The sequence below is a fragment of the Leopardus geoffroyi genome, chromosome C2 (assembly GCF_018350155.1).
Source record: "Leopardus geoffroyi isolate Oge1 chromosome C2, O.geoffroyi_Oge1_pat1.0, whole genome shotgun sequence".
NCBI classification, from domain to species: domain Eukaryota; kingdom Metazoa; phylum Chordata; class Mammalia; order Carnivora; family Felidae; genus Leopardus; species Leopardus geoffroyi.
This window is the reverse complement of record NC_059333.1, coordinates 108583328-108603695: the sequence shown is the minus strand read 5'-3', so window position 1 is coordinate 108603695 and position 20368 is coordinate 108583328. Positions and strand designations below refer to the sequence as shown.

The 20368-nt window shown below is 39.6% G+C and overlaps 1 protein-coding gene across 5 annotated transcripts in view; it reads left to right on the top strand.

Annotated features, from left to right (window-relative positions):
- KCNAB1 (potassium voltage-gated channel subfamily A regulatory beta subunit 1) overlaps nt 1-20368 on the top strand; it is a 413540-nt gene that overhangs the window by 363232 nt on the left and 29940 nt on the right. The window lies entirely within an intron of this gene.

Sequence of the window (20368 nt, the reverse complement as noted above, 5' to 3'; positions counted from 1 at the left end):
ATGATCATATTTGAGATTTGGGCAAGACAGCTCAGTAGACAGGAGGTGCCTGGGTCAATCATACACTTGCTTTCTTGCTCTCAGGGACAAACTCACCTGGCCGTTAGCTGTAGCTCACCTGATAGCTGTAGCCTGACGTACAGCCATGGACTCTGCATTTCTTGTGCATAGGGATTTTTGAAGCCAGAAGGGGATCACCAAACGGGGCTGATTTAAGACCTTATTTGAATCCTCGTATATTTCATGTATATTTAGTATATCTTGAACATTGGGGGTCATGTGCATACTACATGCATTGTGAACATCACATTTTTCCATCCTTCCACCTCTCGGCTCAGCACACACGTTTCCTACTTTGTCTATGTCTGCCGTGACTCAGAGGTTACTAATCCACTTAGTCATACCATATGCATTATGTGAATTCTTCCTGTGTCTCACAAGCTACTTGTTTCTCTACATGGTTTCATTTATCCTCCTTATTTCTCTTGCTCTCTTGAGCAGAACTGATCTTAAGTAACATAGCAAAGGCACATTACAGAGTTCACCACTCTTAGTAGGTGACATGCTGCTTCAGATGTGCAGCCTTCTAGGGCCATTGAAAACCTGTCCAGAGTTAACAGAGGCCTCCGAAGTCCTGAAGGTGGATCACTCTGATAGGCGTCAGAGCCGTGGCTAACAAATTATCTTGTTCCAACTGGGTTCCATAGAGAGGACAGGAGCTTTCCTAAAACTACCTTTACTAGAGCATTCTAAGAAATTAAGATTGCCAAGGCTGCAGAAAATATGTGATGAGCTGGCCTTAAAGAAAATTATGTTCCAAACAATTTGTAATCATCTAGTACTGTATCTTGTGCTCTCTTTGGATGTTGAAGATTCCCAACCTCATTTCATAATGTCCTGGTTAGAATGGAAGATGTTGGAGAAGAATATGCTTATATTCTATGCAATTTAGCTACTTCCTCTATTGTCTCCCCCCCACCTTTCCCTCTCTTCACCTCTGAAGTCAACAGTGAAGGCAGAAGAGATGTAACCCCTACCACTAAGATACAAAAAAGGAAATGTGGGCCATGTGTCTGGGAGCCTATGGTACTTCCTCACCACAAATCTGTGGCCCTCACCAAGCTCAGAAAGGATGGTTTTTTGGTTTTCTTTTTTTCTTAAGTTGTTCTCAGTCAAGAAAAAGAGAGAGTGAGAGAACACGAAGGAACAGAGATGGCTTCTGCTCACCCCAGCTGTCAGGTGGAGACGGAGCCACTTAGTATTCTGAAGCTGTGGGTCTGTGACTCATGTGAACTTCCTTCTGTGTGCTTTGTCATTTCCCTGGAGTTGTGACAAGAATTACCGCCATATTCTGAGGGGATGTCAACTCAGTCTCAGGGGAATTAATCTCGGTAAATTTCTTATTGTGCTGCAGCTGATCTGCAGTGACACGGGTAGGAATTGGAGACACATTATCCAACACCCTAGCCCAGGAAGGTGGGGCTGGGGATGTTAGCAGCCTGTCACTTTGCAGCATCTCACTCAGGGTTTCCCAGCATGCTGATTCACTAGGGTGAGCAGAGCCACCTCTGTCATTGCTAATCTGGAATTCTCAGATAGTGGGGATAAACAAACACACGTAAGTCTCTTTCTGGGGGAAAAAAAATGAAGCAATGAGAAAATAAATGCCATTGTTAACCCACTTTCCCCCTTGGGGTGCTTCATATGTGTTGTGAAAAACTACAGGGTCTGCAATCAGAGGAAGACGGTGCTAGTCTTGGGTGTGTGAATTTGACTGAGTTGCTCAGACTTTCTGCTTCTTGGTTTTTCACCAGGAAAATGGCAAGAATAAAAACATTACCTTGCCTAGCTATTTCTAAGATTGTTGTGAAGATAACATGAAGTAGTATAAGAGGAGATGTTTTGTAAATTTTAATGCCCTGTACAAATATTTTGAGGTTGTTATTGCTGTTACATATATTTACAGTGTTAGGAATATAGATGCATAACAAGGTGTAATAACTGAAGTTTGAGCCAGGCACCAAGACAGGATTGAAAAGAAATTTCAAAGAGAGATGCCAAATCTTTATTTGTATATTTGCAGAGGAAATGAGCAAGAGCTGGGTCCCTGTTTTTCCTTCCCTCAATGTTTTATTTTGAGAACTTAAAAACCTACAGAAACGTTGAAAAAATAAACACCCAATATTATTCTCCTATATTTACCAAATTGTGCTGTGTTTTGCCTCTATTTTGCCCTCTCCTGCTGTCATTGTGACATTTGCCCATAAATACTTTCTTCTATCTCCTGAGAATAAGGCATTCTTCTATATAACCGTTACACAGTTATTAACTTGTACATGGATGCATAGGGGCACTTGTACCCCAATGTTTATAGCAGTACTCTCAACAATAGCCAAATTATGGAAAGAGCCTAAATGTCCATCAACTGATGAATGGATAAAGAAACTGTGGTTTATATACACAACGGAGTACTACGTGGCAATGAGAAAGAATGAAATATGGCCCTTTGTAGCAATGTGGATGGAACTGGAGAGTGTGATGCTAAGTGAAATAAGCCATACAGAGAAAGACAGATACCATATGTTTTCACTCTTATGTGGATCCTGAGAAACTTAACAGAAACCCATGGAGGAGGGGAAGGAAAAAAAAAAAAAAAAAGAGGTTAGAGTGGGAGAGAGCCAAAGCATAAGAGGCTCTTAAAAACTGAGAACAAACTGAGGGTTGATGGGGGGGTGGGAGGGAGGGGAGGGTGCGTGATGGGTATTGAGGAGGGCACCTTTTGGGATGAGCACTGGGTGTTGTATGGAAACCAATTTGACAATAAATTTCATATATTGAAAAAAAAACTTGTACATGGATACACCACTGTTATCTAATATGCAAGCCATATTCATCGTTCCTAAAATGTCCTTTATAGGATTTAGTTGTTTTTGTTTTTATTTTTGAAAGGGAAGTGGATCCACGATTTTTTTCAAATTCATGTTTTATTTCAAAATTAAAACTAACGTTTTTTCTACTACATCAACAAAATCCAAATCATTTTATCAGTTCTGGTAGTATTACATCCTATTACAACTTTTGATACAGTCAAGATTTTAAGACCAAAGCCTCTTGTACATATAACATTGAAAAAGAGCATTGAAATAGATCATAAGTCAACATGGTATACTGAACAATGCAAGGACTCTGAAAATGGATAGATAGTTCTATGTCCTGACAGTAACTCTTAACAAGCCTGTGCTTTAAGAAAGTTAATTTGAATTTCTCCTTCTGTGTGTCCTCATCTCTAACTCGAAATGAAGATGAACACCTCAATATGTGTTAGTGCAGATTGAATATTATAATAATTATAAAGCATTGTAGATAGTATACGTAGATGTTCAATATATACTAGTAATTATTTTTAAAGTTTTTATTTTAATCCCCATCACCTATTTCACCCATGGTAACCATCAGTTCTCTATAGTTAAGAATCTGTTTCTTGATTTGTCTCTCTCTCTCTTTTTTTTTAACCTTTGTTCACTTGTTTTGTTTCTTAAATTACACATATAAGTGAAATCATATGGTATTTGGCTTTTTCTGAGTTATTTCAATTTAGCATTATACTCTAGCTCCATCCATTTCATTGCAAATGACAAGATTTCATTATTTTTTATGGCTGAGTAATATTCTATTTCGCACACACACACACACACACCACATCCCACATCTTTATCCATTCATCAATGGACACTTGGGCTGCTTCCATATTTTGGCTATTGCCAACAATGCTGCTATGAACATAGGGATGTATGTATCCCTTTGAATTAGTTTTTTTGTATTCTTTGGGTAAATGCCCAGTAGTGCAATTGTGGGATCACAGCACAATTTGGTAAATATAGGAGAATAATACTGGGTGTTTATTTTTTCAAGTTCTATTTTTAAATTTTCGAGAAACCTCCATACTGTTTTCCTAGGTGGCTGCACCAGTTTGCATTCCCACCAACAGTGCATGAGAGTTCCTTTTTCTCCACATCCTCACCAACACTTGTTGTTTCTTACATTGTTTAACCATTCTGACAGGTGTGAGGTGATATCTTATTGTGGTTTTGATTTGCCTTCCCTGATGATAAGTGATGATGAGCATTTTTTCATGTGTCTGGTGGCCATCTGGATGTCTACTTTGGAGAAATGTCTACTCATGTCTTCTGTCCATTTTTTAATTGGATTAATTGTTTTTGGGATGCTGAGTTTTATTTTGAGAGAGAGAGAGAGTGCGAGCATGAGTGGGAGAGGGGCAAAGGGAGAGAACCTTAAGCAGGTTCCACATGCAGCATGGAGCCCATTGCAGTGTTTGATCTCATGACATGAGACCATGACCTGAGCAGAAATCAAGAGTTGGAGGCTTAACCGGCAGAGCCACCCAGGCACCCCTGTGATGGTGAGTTTTATAAGTTCTTTATATATTTTGGACACTATCCTCTTATTGGAGATGTCATTTGCAAATATCTTCTCCTGTTCCATAGGTTGCCTTTTAGTTTTGTTGATTCTTTCCTTCACTGTGCAGAAGCTTTGTATTTTGATACAGTCCCAATAGTTTATTTTTGTTTCTGTTTCCCTTGCCAAAGAAGTTACTGCCTGTGTTCTCTTCTGGGACTTTTATGGTTTCAGATATCACATTTAGGTCTTTTGTCCATTTTGAATTTATTTTTGTGTATGGATTAAGAATGTGGCCCAGTTTCATTCTTGTGCACATCGCTGTCCAGTTCTGCCAATACGTTTGTTGAAGAGACTGTCTTTTTCCCATTGAATATTTTTTCCTGCTTTGTTGAAGATTAATTGACCATATAATTGTGGGTTTATTTCTGGATTTTCTATTGTGTTCCATTGATGTATATATCTATTTTTGTACCACGCCGTCTTGTACCACACTGTCTTGATTACTACAGTTTTGTAATATAACTTGAAGTCCAGAACTGTGATGCCTCTAGCTTTGCTTTTCTTTTTCCAGATTGCTTTGGCTATTCAGGGTCTTTGGTGTTCCCCTACAAATTTTAGGATTGTTTGTTCTAGTTCTGTGAAAAATGCTGTTGATATTTTTATAGGGATTGCACTAAAAGTGTACATGGCTTTGGGTAGCATAGACATTTTAACAATATTTTTTCTTCCAATCTGTGAGCATGGAACATCTTTCCATTTCTTGGTGTTCTGTGCAATTTCTTTTCTCAGGATTTTAGTTTCCAGAGTACAGGTCCTTTACCTCTTTGGTTAGGTTTATTCCTACGAATCTTATTATTTTGGGTGCAGTTGTAAATGGGATTGTTTTCTTAATTTCTCTTTTTGCTGCTTCATTTTTGGTGTGTAGAAATGCAACCAATTTCGGGGCACCTGGGTGGCTCAGTCAGTTAAGCGTCCTACTTTGGCTCAGGTTATGACCTCACAGTTCATGGTTCTAGCCCCGCATCAGACTCTGTGCTAAGGGGTCAGAGCCTGGAGTCTGCTTCAGATTCTATGTCTCCCTCTCTCTCTGCCCCTCCCTTGCTCACTCTAAAAAAAAAAAAAAAAAAAAAAAATTAAGAAAAAAAAAGAAATGCAACATTTCTCTACATTGGTTTTGTATCCTGTGGCTTTACTGAATTTGTTTATCAGTTCTAGCAGCTCTTTGGTGGAGTCTTTCAGGTTTTCTATATATAATATCATGTCATCTGCCAATAGTGAAATTTTTACTTCTTCATACTAATTTGGATGCCTTTTGTTTCTTTTTTGTTATCTGACTGGTGTGGCTAGGACTTCCAGTACTATGATGAATAAAGGTAGTGAGAGTGGACATCTTTGTCTTGTTCCTGACTTTAGGGGAAAGGCTCTGTTTTTCTGCATTGAGATGATGTTTGCTGTAGGTTTTTCATATATGGCCTTTAATTATGTTGAGGTATGTTCCCTCTAAACCTACTTTGTTGTACTTTGTCAAATGCTTTTTCTTCACCTATTGAAATGATCATATGGATCTTATCCTTTTTCTTATTGACGTGATGTATCATGCTGATTGATTTACAAATACTGAACCACTCCTGCAAACCAGGAATAAATCCCACTTGATCATAGTAAATGATTTTTTTTAATGTATTGGTGGATTTGGTTTACTGGTATTTTGTGGAGGATTTTTGCATCTATGTTCATTAGAGTTACTGGCCTATAGTTCTCTTTTTGTGTGTCTCTATCTGGTTTTGGTATCAGAGTAATTACTGGCCTCATAGGATGAATTTGGAAGTTTTCCTTCCTCTTCTATTTTTTGTTTGTTTGTTTGTTTTGTTTTTGTTTTGGAATAGTTTGTGAAGAATAAGTATTAACTCTTCTTTAAATATTTGGTAGAATTCACCTGTGAAGCCATCTGGCTTTTGTTCGTTGGGAGTTTTTTGATTACCGATTCAATTTTTTGGTGGTAATCAATGTGTTCAAATTATCTTTCTTCCAGTTTCAATTTTGGGGGGTTGGATGTTCTTAGGAATTTATTCATTTCTTCTAGGTTTTCCAATTTATTTGGCATATAGTTTTTCATAATATTGTCTTATAATTATTGTCTTATAATTTGTATATCTGTGGTGGTTGTTATTTCTCCTCTCTCATTTGTGATTTTATTTATTTGAATCCTTTCTTTTGTTTTCTTGAGAAGTCTGGCTAGAGGTTATCATTTTTACTGATCTTTTCCAAGAACCGGCTCCTGGTTTCATTGATCTGTTCTATTGTTTTTAGTTCCTTTATCATTTATTTATGCTTTCATCTTTATTATTTTCTTCCTTCTGCTGGCTTTAGGCTCCATTTGTTGTTTTTTCTAGCTCCTTTACACATTAGATTAGGTTGTAAATGTGAGATTTGTCTTCCTTCTTGAGGCTATAAACTTCCCTCTTAGAACTACTTTTGCTGTGCTGCAAAGGTTTTGAACCATTGTGTTTTCATTTTCATTTGTTTCCATGTACTTTATAAAAAAAAAATTTAATATTTATTTATTTTTGAGAGAGAGACAGAGACAGAACGCAAGCATGGGAGGGCCAGAGAGAGAGGGAGACACAGAATCCAAAGCAGGCTCCAGGCTCTGAGCTGTCAGCACAGAGCCCAAGGTGGGGCTCAAACTCACAAACCATGAGATCATGAACTAAGTCAAACTCAGACGCCTGACTGACTGAGCCACCCAGGTGCTCCTGTTTCCATGTACGTTTTAATTTATTCTTTGATATCCTGGTTGATCCATTCATTGTTTAGCAGCATGTTATTTAACCTCCATGTATTTGTGGTCTTTGCAGATTTTTTCTTATGATTGACTTACGGTTTCATAGCATTGTGGTCAGTAAAGATGGCATGGTATGACTTCAATCTTTTGGAATTTAAGTCTTGTTTTGTGGTCTAATATGTGATCTGTTCTGGAGAATGTTCCATGTGCACTTGAAAAGAATGTGTATTCTGCTGTTTTAGGATGGAATGTTCTGACTATATCTGTTAAATCCATCTGGTCCAATATGTCATTAAAAGTATTGTTTCCTTGTTTTCTGTTTAGATGATCTGTCTATTGATGTAAGTGGGGTGTTAAAGTCCCCTACTATTATTGTATTAATATCAGTTACTTCCTTTATGTTTGTTATTAGCTGCTTTATGTATTTGGGTGCTCCGATGTTGGGTGCATACATATTTACAATTGTTATATCTTTTTATTGAATTGTCCCCTTTATTATGATATAGTGCCTTTCTTCACCCCCTTGTTACCATCGTTGTTTTAAAGTCTATTTTGCCCAGCAGCACCTAGGTGGCTCAGTTGGTTAAGTGTCAGTTGATTAAGAGACTTCAGCTCAGGTCATGATCTCACAGTTTGTGAGTTTGAGCCCTGCATCAGGCTCTCTGCTGTTAGCACAGAGCCCACTTCCAATCCTCTGTCCCCTCTCTTTCTCTGCCCCCACACTGCTCATTCTCTTTCTCAAAATAAATAAACTTTAGGGGGCACCTGGGTGGCTCAGTTGATGAAGCGTCCTACTTTGGCTCAGGTGGTAATCTTACAGTTCATGAATTTGAGCCCCACATTGGGCTCACTGCTGTCAGCACAGAGCCTGCTTTGGATCCTCTGTCTCCCTCTCTCCCCTGCTTGTGAGCTCTCTCTCTCTCTCAAAAAAAAAATAAAATAATAAATAAATAGACTTCAAAACTAATAAAAATATTTTGTTCAGTATAAGTAGTGCTACTCCACCTTTCTTTTGACATCCATTTGCATAATAAATGTTTCTCCACCTTCTCACTTTCAAAGTGCAGATGCCTTTGGGTCTCAAATGAGTCTCTTTTAGGGGTGCCTGGGTGGCTCAGTTGGTTAAGCAGAGTCCGACTTCAGCTCAGGTCATGATCTCACGTGAGAGAGATCATGAGTTCAAGTTCGTGAGTTCAAGCCCTATGTCGGGCTCTGTGCTGACAGCTCAGAGCCTGGAGCCTGCTTTGGATTCAGTGTCTTCCTCTCTCTCTGCAACCCCCCCCCTCCCCCCCACACACACACACTCACTCTCTCTTTCTCAAAAATAAATAAACATTAAAAAAATAATAAATAAAAACGAATAAAACGAGTCTCTTTTAGGCAGAATATAGATGGTTTTTTTAAAAACCATTTTGTCACCGTCTATCTTTTGATTGGAGCATTTAGTTCATTTACATTCAAAGTAATTATTGATAGGTGTTTATTCCCATTTTATTAATTGTGTTGTGGTTGTTTCTGAAGATTTTCTCTGATCCTTTCTTGTCTTTCTCTCTTTCATGGTTTGCTGGTTTTCTTTAGTGATATATTTGGGTTTCTTTCCCTCTATTCTTTGCATGTTTATTAGTGGTTTTGATTTGTGGTTACCATTAGGTTTGTATGTAACATCTTCTGCAGATAGCAATCTGTATTGAGTTGATGGTCATTTATATTTGAACCCATTCTTTACTTCTCTCCTCCCTACATTTTAGGGATATGGTGTTATCTTTTTTTTTTAATACTTATTTTTTTGAGAGACAGAGCACTAGCAGGGGAGGGGCAGAGGGAGTGGGAGACACAGGATCTGAAGCAGGCTCCACATTGACAGCAGTGAGCCCAATGCAGGGCTCAAACTCATGAATCATGAGATCACGACCTGAGCCAAAGTCAGACACTCAACCCACTAAGCCACCCAGGTGCCCCTATGGTGTCATCTTTTACATCCTTTTATTTTGGGAGCTCCTTGACTGAATTGTTACCAAAATATTCACTTTTACTGCTTTTGTTTTTTCTACATTCCTACTGTCATTTTTGGTCTTTTCTTTCAACCCCAGGAGTCCCCTTTAATATTTCCTGCAGGGCTGGTGTAGTGGTTGTGAACTCTTTTAGTTTTTGTTTGTCTAGAACACTCTTTATTTCTCCTATTCTGAATGATAGCCTTGCTGGGTGGAGTATTCTTGGCTGCAAGTTTTTCCCATTCAGCACTTTGACTATATCATGCCACTCCTTTCTGGCTTGGAAACTTTCTACTGAAAAATACATTGATAGCCTTATGGTGTTTCCTTTCTTTATAACTGTCTTCTTTTGTTCTGTTGCTTATATTTTTTCCTTTATCACTATATTTTGCCATTTTAATTATAGTGTACCTTGGTGTGGATCTGCTTTTGTTGATTTTGTTGGGGGTTCTGTGCCTCTTGGATCTGGTTATCTGTTTCCTTCCCTAGATTAGGGAAACTTTCCGCTATTATTTCTTCAAATAAATTCTCTGCCTCCTTTCCTTTTTCTTCTTCTGGGACTCCTAGAATACAAACGTTATTATATTTGACGGAGACATTGACTTCCCTAAGTCTATTATTATTTTACATAATTCTTTTTCTCTCTTTTGTTCAGCTTGATTACTTTCCACTACTGTCTTCTAGGTCATTAATTCATTTCTCTGCTTCTTCCATCCTGCTGTTCATTCCATCAAGCATATTTTTCATTTCACTTCAGTCCTTTATCTCTGCTATGTTATTCCTTATCTCTGTGTTAATTATCTGATGTCTTCCCCTCTTTTCTCGAGTCTAGTGAGTATCTTCATGATCAATGCTTTAACTCTTCAACAGTCATGTTATTTATATTTATTTCACTTAGATCTCCAGCCATGGCCTTGCCCTGTTCTTTCTTATGGGACAAATTCCTCTGTCTTCTCATTTTGTCTAATCCTCTATGCCTGCTTCTCTGTGTTAGGAAAGTCAGCTCTGTCTCCTGTTCTTGAGGGTAATGGCTTTATAAAGATGAGGTCCTTTAGTATCCTATGGTGTAGTATCCCTTGTTCCCCAGGGCCTGGTGCTTCCAAAGTGTCTTCAAAGCATGCCACATGTGCTCTGCTGTTATGTCTTGGTTGCTTTATCCTTAAGGCTGGTTGTCTGCAGAGGCTCTGTGCCTGTTTGGCAGTGTTTGGTCCCTGGCCTGAATGTGGCATGTTTTAACTACGTGTGCTCTGGTCTGCTTGTGAAATGAGACCTGTCGCCACAGTTACTGGAACTGGAGCCTTCCAAAACTCCTGGTTTGAGAGACATAGTGTTGGCAGGGGTTTGGGATGGTCTTCTGGGGTAGAGTGCCTGTTGGTGGAACTGAGGTAAGAGTAACTTGGAAGGGCAGTTCTTCCAGAACACAGGGGTATGGGGCTTGGTATAAGCAAGTTAGATAGTGGGTGTCAGTGCTACGTTGGTTTCTGCAGGTGGCTCTGTGCTTATGCTGAGGGGCAGGGAAGGAAATGGCACCTGCCAGTTCCTTTGTTCCTAGAGAGGTCTCTCCATGAATGCTGCTCTCTAGGACACCCTCCAAGATGAGCAAATAGCCTTCCCTCTTTGTGCCCCAGTTGCTCTTCAGATCACTGTTTCATGCTATATGTCTTTGGGCTGTTTGCCCTGCCTTTTCTCTAAGAGCAGCCCCAATGTCCTCCAAGCTCTCCAAGAGCCAAGCACACTGAGCTTTAAAACTCCAGGCTTCAAGCCCTACTGGTTGCAAGAACTCACAAAATCCGGGCCCTCTCACTCTCCAGCCAATTGCTATAGGGATTCATTTTCTCTGTGCATTCCCATGTGTTAGTCTTTCACGCTTCTCCATGACCATGGCTCCCTCCTCACCACAGTGTCCACAATCTGTTTCTCTTCTAAGCTGCATCTCCACACTTCCTACTACCTTCTTCAATGTGGCCTCTTCTCTACCTTTAGCTGCGGGATTTGTTCTGCCAGTCTTCAGATAAATTTCTGGGATATTTAGGATGATGTGATAGTTACCTAATTGTATTCATAGGATGAGGCAAGCCTAGGATTCTCCTACTCCACTGCCATCTTCTCTTACTCTAACTGGATCCATGATTTAATTAAGAAGCCCAGCTTGTATTTAGTTTCATGGCTTTTTAATCTCTTTTAGTCTAAAATGGTTCCTCCACCATTTTTTTCCCTCTCTAATGATATTGACATTAAAAAAAATTCCAAGTCAATTGTTTTGGAGAATGTCTCTCAGTCTGGATTGTCTGATCATTTTTTCATGATTAGATCAAGAGTAAAAATTTTTGGCAAGAAAACTACACAGATGATGCTAGGTCCTTCTCAGTGTGTCCTTCAGAGAACCCAGGAGTGTCCCTTTGTCCCATTATGGGCCATGGTTAGGTCAATCACTTAGTTGAGATGACATCTGCCAGGTTTTCCCAGCATGATGGTACTTCTTTGTATTGGTAGTTAATAAATAACCTGAGTATGTGATTCTGAGACAACATAAATAGCCTTGTCCTCCACAACCTGGTTTTAGCATCCACTGAAGATTCCTGACCACACCAGTGGTTGGAATAGGGTTGCAACCTTTCTCCATTTATAAGTGGACATTCTTCAGTAAAGATGAGCTTTCCATTCTCCTCCCCAAATCTCAGTGCCATAACTCTGGAGCCCACTCACTTGCTTCAAGAATATAAAGGTTGAGTGAGAGGAGGAGAGAGGATCTCGTGAGAAGGGCATACCTGGAGAAAACTATGCTGTGAGCACCATCCCACCTTAGGAGGAAAGGACTGCCCCTTCACTTCAACCCTGGCTGAGGGTGGAGAATTGCAAGGCTACTCAGATTGTTTGAAATGTGAGCCCCACAGTTAAGGAGTATAGCAGCTTGGGAGCTGACTCGTGTCCTGGCAAACCTAGACATGGAAAAGTGGGCTGGTTCTCTCCTTTAGCGGTATGGTAAAAGGGTATGCCTCCTCTGGGGGTGACAGAGAGGGCATCTCTGAATGTTTCCTGTGTGGGCTTCTTTGGGGGTCGATCCTCTAGGGCAGCCTCCTAGAATCTTGGGGGCTGGAGGTGAACACCCCGATGTGGTAGGAGAAGGGCACAGAGGGGAAGAAGGAAGTAGAGAAATAGAGAGACCAGCCACGTCCCATCTCACTGCCCCTTCTTGTAGCCTGCTCCTCTAAGCAGGTCCCAGCTAGGAAAAGGAAAAGTATTTGAGTTTGGACTTTTGATTGAGATCTATGGAGGCTGTATTTATGATTTTAAATGATATTAAGAATGTCTATTACCCAGGTCTGCAGGCAAGGTCCTGCCTTTCGCCTCCAATGAAGGAAGCAAGGGGGACATAAACTAGAGCAAATAGCTGAGGGGGCTATAGTCTAGCAGATACCAGATGGGAAGTTGGGGCTAGGCTGGGGGAAAAAATTTTTTTAAAAGATTATGAAGTTAGACCTCAGACGTCTCCTCTCACTTACTGCCAGGTCACTCTAGCCAGGTTACACTTGCCCCAGGCAGAAGTTGAGAGAATACTTCTCTAGAGAGTATTTTTTTTTTTTTTTTCAAGAAAAAATATCTAACAGATACAGACACCGTTGGGGAAAATAACCCCCGTGGGGAAAAGTGGCAAATCCCCTCATTGTTTTCACAGTGACTTGCACCAGTTGATAAGTGACAACCAAACACAGTTTTAGTGCTTTACTCGTAAACATGAACAGAAACCCAAGGATTACCCAACATTCAAAGAGAGCCCACAGCATGATTTAAAAAAAAAAAAAAAAAAAAAAAAAAAAAAAAAGCCCAAATAGAAGAAAACAGAATAATTAACCAAAAATTCCAAAGAAAATACAGTTAATATGCTTGGTAAGATAAGAAAAGATACTGCATTGACGGAACAAGAACAGAATGAAAGATCAACAAGACAGAATTGGGAAAAATATTTATACAGATTAGAAAATATAATGGCTAAAAATCTGGAAAATTGTAAAAGTCAATAAACATGTTGGACATTAAAGTTGAGGAAATATTTCAGAATGTGGGGGGAAGGAAAGACATGGACGATAGGAGTGAAAAAATAACAAAATTAAGATTTTTGTCCAGGAACTCCAACAGCTATTTACTAAAAGATTTCTAGAGAGAACAGATAAAATGGAGGAGAGGCAGTTATCAATAATAATAATAATACAAGAAAATCTCCAGATTTGAAGAGCATTAGTCTCCAGATTGTCAGTGCCTGTCAAGTACCCAGGACAATGAATGAATAAAGATTCACACAAAGGAACATCATAATGAAATTTCACAACTGAAAAGATGAGGGAAAACATCCGAGAATATTCTAGAGACTATGAAGGACTGAGAATAAGGATTGTATAGGGTTCTCGGCAGCACAACTGAGACCCAGAACACCATGCGGCAAGACTTCAAAATCCTAGTCAAAGCGATGGTGGGCAAACCACCAGCCAAGGCTGAGGAAATCATAACATTTTGACTTTCTCCTCTCCCAAACACAACTCCTCAAAAGCTACTTGGAAACTGTGCTCCACCAAAATGAGAGAATAACACCACAAAGAGGAAGCCATCGGATCCAACTCATTTAAAGGAAGAAGGGAATTTCCAGGGTGACAGGAAGAGAGGTGACAGCACGACAGCTGTGCAGCGGCACGGAGAGCAAGCAGTGTAGGCTGGAGCAGGAGGATGGCAGGCTCTCGGTGGGACGTTGCCAGGAAAAAGAAAAAAGGAACTCAGTTTCTCACAGGCTTGACCATGTGCAAAACTGTATGGAGAGACATTTGCACAAAGTATGGGGAGATTTAGTAAAGCTCCAAATAAAACTGTTGGCGAAATGAAAAGTTATAGAGGGAAGAAAATATAATCATTGTAAACTACTTTGCTCACTAGTGGATGTTAAGTAGATAGTCATTAAAAAGAAAACAGAATTGGGGCAGCGGGGTGGCTCAGTCAGTTAAGCGTCCAACTCTTGATTTCAGCTCAGGTCATGATTTGGCTCAGGCTCACAGTTTGTGGGATCAAGTCCCATATCAGGCTGTGTGCTGACAGCATGGAGCCTGCTTGGGATTCTCTCTCTCTGTCTCTCTCTCTCTCTCTCTCTGTCTCTCTCTCTCTCTCTGCCCCTCTCCTGCTTGTGCACTCTCTCTCTCTCTCTCAAAATAAATAAACATTTAAAAAAATGTCTCTTAAAAAAAATGAAAACATAGACTATGAACTTGACCCGAAACTGAGATGTGAATATATTGAGAAGATAGGATAGAACAGTGTATGAACGGGAGCTAAAATTCTGACCTCCACTAGAGGTCAACTGATAATGTCTAAAAAAGCAGGACCAAGGGAGTAATGCGTAAATATTATTGAGAAATGTAGAGATTAATACTAGAATAAAGAACGTATGTTGTAAGTGGTTACCTCTGGGGTACAAGCAGAGTCAAAGGTCTGCGGCTTTTGGTTACAAGCCTTTTAGCACGGACTCTGTACGTGATGTGCACGTATTACTTTGACACAGCCGAGGAGTCAATCAATAACCACACACGTACACACACAGATGAGATAAAAATGCCAGGGGTATTGAGTTGTCAGTATTAACTATGATCTCGTGGCTGTCAAGGTCCAGGCACAGTCCTTGGGGTTTATAAATACACAATCAAGTTCTCCTACTCCTGATTCCACGATCAGGAGCCAACCCATCTCTCACTGCCTCCCTCCAGAAACATGCCAGCACCAGAGACCTACCCGCCATCTCCCAAACAAGCTGTGCTGAGCCAGACTTCTTTCCTCAGAAACCTCTAAAGCAGGCTGTGCTATATAATCTGTTGCAGGATGAGAAGAACACATAATTTCCATTTATTTTACATCTTACTATTTTTAAAGTTTCTATTTATTGAATATATTTTATTTTGCTATTTTAAACCATCCACTGATAGAATTTCAAACATTAAAAAGCAGTAAAAACGGTACAAAAGATTCCTACGTACCCCTCACCCAGATGCCTTCAAGTGTTAACATCTTACATAACCAGAGTACAATTATTAATATCTAGAAATTAGCATTGACACAATAATAATACATAATCTACAGATCTTATTTGTAGCTCTCTGATTGTCTCACTAATATTCTTTTCTGGTCCATTTCTACTTTAAGATCACACATTGCAGCTCGTCTTCATGGGTCTTTGGTCTCCTTTAAGCTGGATCCATTCCTTGGTCTTTCTCAATCTTGACAGTTTAGAAAGTATTAACCAGTTCTTTTGTAGAATGTCCCTCAGTTGACAATTTTCGGATGTTTGCTAGTGATGAAGACATTTTGGGCCGGAGTACCACACAAGTGATGTTGTGTCCTTTCTGGTGCTTCATATTGGCGGTAGGGTGCACATAATGTTCATTTTCCCTGTTACTGAGGATGTTAACTTTGATCGTGTGGTTAAGATGATGTCTACCAGATTTCTCCTCTGTAGAGTTACTCTTTTTCCTGTAGTATGTCCTGTATTGCCTAATATAAAGTATGTATATGGTTATATAACTAATAAATATGTTTGGGGAAAATACTTAGGAACTGTGCAAATATCCTGTTTCTCATCACACTTTTGCCTACTTAACTTTAGCATTCCTCAGTGATTCCTGCCTGAAAAAAAGTACTGTGGTGTTTGCCAAATGGTGATTTTCTATTTCTATCATACTTACATTTTTTCGGTTGGCATTCTACTGTAACGAAGTGCTTTCCCTTCTCCCCTTGTATTTATTTATTCAATTATTGAATAGTTATTCAATTTTTTCAATTATTTGTATCAATATGAGCTCATAGATTCTGATGTTATTCTATGATTTCGAATTCATTACTATCATTATCTATTTTGTTACTCCAGCTGTCCCCAACGTGTACATCCGACGTATCTTGGCCATGTCTTCCATGATCACCTGACGTGCCTCCATGTTTGTTTTTCGAGGACTTTTGCTTTCCCAGCACAAAATGTTCCAAGCTCACCTGTGCTTTCCCCAGCCCTGTAACCAGCCATTTCTCCAAGGAGCCCTGGCCCTTTTAATGGAGTATAGTATTTTGCAGCCAGGATCTGAGTTCTATTACATATTTTTTTTTTTTTTATAACATAACAGCTTTGCAGTACAGGTACTTATTTTACCTGATATACTTTAAAAAAAAAAAAAAAAAAACATGTTGGGAAGCAAAAACATTTTTGAAATCAAGAAGCACTGCTCATTGTTTCCTTGGCCTGAAATGTCCCCTAGGAAGGCATCCTGATCCCCTTAGCTGGAATTAGGCACTCCTCCTTTTTCACGTGTACAGCATGATGCTTCTTCCTCCATTTCGCACTTCCTTTTTGCCGCCTTATGTTGTCGATGGTAGTTCAAGAGAGAAGAACAATCCGGGAACTAATGATCTCCTTCTCCGTGGTTCTGTGTATCCTGTCAACTTCCCACATCGAAAGAGGTTCATGTGTAAAAGGCAATGAAGGCCAAGTAGGGAAGAGAAATGGTCCATGTCGCTGTGTCACAGAGAAGCACCATGTGGTTGCACATACACACTGGGCAGGCTCATGTGTTAGAAGCGTTTAAGAAGCATTGTTTTACCCTGAAAAAACTTGGTAAATTCTCTCTTAGCAGAAGATTCTAATAAGGAAAGTCAGGGGAAACATCCATCCTTGAGTGGGGAATGGGGAAGAAGGTGAAAAACAGGAAAGAAAGCCTGTAAGAAAGAGATTAAGGGCTTCAGATACAGACAGACAACTTGTGGAACAGTGAAACAGACACAAGGAAAAGAACATGAGCATCCCAGGGCAGACCCAGGGGGACAGACTAGCCTCTTGCCACATGGCTCTTGCAGTGAATGTGGCCCAGCCACCACTGAGCCGGCCTTATGTTTTAACACACAGAGCAGCAGGTGCCTCGCTTTAAACATGAACAGAGTGAGTTTTCCCTCTTTACCAGGTAGTTCACTGTTGAAGAGCTGAGAAAAATCATCCCACTCCACCGTATCAAGTTTAAAAGTTGCCTTTTAGTTAGTTGTCTTTGGTTAGTTACCAGATACCTGCCAAATATAGATAAGCTCTGCAGAGCCAACAGGGATTTGGGGCTCCAGTAAGTGGCATCTGCCGTTGGAATGGAGGCTTTGGCATCACTGAGATTAAGACAGCATCTTCTCTCAGACGTCTCCCGTGGTGGAACCAGGAAGTAAGGCCAGCTCTACATCTTTAAAGAAGCAGTAAAGATTGCTTCCTGTTACAGCATAAAATGGATTTGCCAGTAGAAAATCTCATTAGGATAAATATTTTTTTTACTCTTATCGATCCTCTGCCAACCCGCTTGCTTTATTCTTACATCGACAAGATAGAATTCCTTTCAGAATAAAGTTAAAAGCGTGTCCCAAGGAGCTGACACTCAGACAGCTGTACGCACACAAAGCTCCAGACGGGATAATAGAATAAGCAGCTACAGGTCGGGATTCCACATCTGTGTGGCCAATGACGGTGACATCTCGCAACCAAAAAGATCAGAAGTTCAAGGGCTTGAGTCAGATATCTACAAGGCAATGGCAGAGGCTCCCTGCTATAAAAAGATTCCACTAATAATGAATATACAAATATCAGGCACCATGTAGGATGGGTGGGGGTTAAATTTATTTTTTAGTATGTCAATAACATTTGGAAACTGTTTCTTAGTGAGTGTTTTGATAGTACATACCTAAAGGCCTATTTCCTCAGTTGATACAGTTATTAACCCTCTATGTGCTTCAAATAGCAAAGCCAAAGGAATGGGCATGAAATATATAAACATGGATGAGGAGAAGGGGAAAAAGAGATTTTGCTTCATTTTGTTTGAGTATGAGGATCAGTGGGTGAGGCTGGCTTTGGCGAAAAAGTGGAAACTTGGTTTCGTCAAGTTTTTCATCTTTCTGAGCCTCAATTTCTTCAACTGTGAAATCGAAATGTAGTAATACCACCTCAGAGGGCTGTAGTAGAATTTAGATGCAATAATCTTGATAACATGTCCAGGATAGAGACCAGTGAATATATAAGTACTCAATAGAGTTAGCCTTCTTCCTGTCCCTCTGTTTTTGTCATGCCCAACCAGTCCTGATCAGAGCACAGTGGAAATTGTGGGTTGTCTGCTAAGTAATCACCTCTCTTTTCTCAGATACCCAGGTTTTCATGTGGGTGGTGACCCTGCCCCCAAACCACCAAGTGACCCATAGGAAAGCCGCTTCCTCTCCCCTTGCTGGTCCTTGCTTCCGATATGGGTTCTGGGTTACGGTAAACCAATTAGTCCCTTTTTTACCTTTGGTCAGAGTCAGTGGTTCACGTGACCAAAACAGACTAATCAGAGTGAATCTCAGGAGTCGGAACACTGAGGCAAAAGGGCCCTGCTAAGTATGGACAGGGAAGCACATGGCCATAGACACTGCTGAGAGCCACATTAATGCTACAGAGGAAACCAGTATGGGGATAGCAGAGTGAGAAAAAAGTTGGTCCTCAGTGATTTGCTGGAACAATCAATCTGAAGCATATAAAACCTCTACACTTCCAGTGACAAGAGCTGGTAAATCTTTTACAATTTAAAAACTTTCCATTGAGCTTTTAATAATTTACTTATATATTAAAAAAAAAAAAAACCCAGAATCTCATACATCAAGAAGCTAGATACATCCTCATTCATCAGTAAGTAAGACTGCAGATCACGAAATACAAAGATGATCATTCTCAAAAATATCATCTTTAGATCTTTTGTACATTATGGCTAAATGAGGGGGTCTCTATAACATCTATCTTATCTTTCTATGTGTTGCTGATTAGGTTTTATTGTCATATGCCAGAATTATCTTCTACCATAATTATTCCTGATATATAAGAAAGTTTTCACTTAGCTGGTTTTAAATTAGAATAAGTTGGTTCTACGAAATAAATCTACATGGCAGGTTAATTTTTTTTTTTAATTTCTGCATACATTTCATAGATCATTCATTCTGTTACATTGACTGGGGGAAAAAACCAGGTTATTTAAAGTCAGGTGTTCACAGGCATGTCACCTATGGCAGTCATGAGCAGCTGGTAACACCTGCTTTAGAATTTTCTAGACCAAAATTATCTTGGCGTTTGCTGTAAACTAAGGTTTGTGTTACCCTAAAATTCGTATGTTGAAACGTAATTCCCAACGGGATGGTATTAGGAGGTAGGACCTTTGGTAGGTAATTAGGTCATGAGGGTAAAGTCCTCATGAATGGGATCAATTCCCTTATAAATAAGACCCCAGCAATCTCCCTCATGCCTGTGAGGACATGGCAGAAAGATGGCTGTCTATGGACCGGGAAGTGAGATTTCACCAGACACTGAATCTGTCAGAGCCCTGATACTATATTTCTTAGCCCCAGACTATAAGAAATGAATGTTCTTTAAGCCACCTGTGGTATTTTTGTTATATGTTTATGGTATTTTTGTTATAACAACCTGAACAGACTAAGACAGCCATGTTCTATGATAAAATCTGTGGGGCTTAATTGGCAAAAGCAAAACTTCAGAAGTTTTGGCAGAAGGAAAGAAAATCTTTTCTCTAATTTTAACGTTTTCATTTGTATCAGAGAGATATCCCACGTCAGAAAAAGACCCATGTTCAAACTATAAAAATTCCTTTTTTAAAGATTGACTAGTAACATTGTCAAAGGGAACTTCAAGATACTAACAGGCTGTAGGCTAGTTTCCTACAATCCACTGATGGTATAACTTTTAGCTTTACAGATGAAGATGTAAGTTAGGTATTTAGGAAATTTGCACAACCCTGGAATTTCAGTTAACTTAAATGTTTAAAAGTCTGTTTATTCGTTGCCTTGCTCCAAACCAAATTTAAGGCAATGGGTTTATTTACTCTCATTTTTAATTTTTTTAGGTGAATTGGAATTCATTCCACTGTTCACAAATCTGTAGAATTTGACATATATAAGCACAGCACTGTACTCATCGTGGAAGCTACCTCCTTTTCATCAGGGCAGAAATCATCTCTTTACTATCATTTACTATTAGCCAAATATAGGTATTACAAACTGATAGTTTGGAATAACCTCATTTTAGTAGGAAATAGTAGGGCCATATTTAGATTATGTTGAAGGAAGAGGTAGGATTTTATGAACCACATTC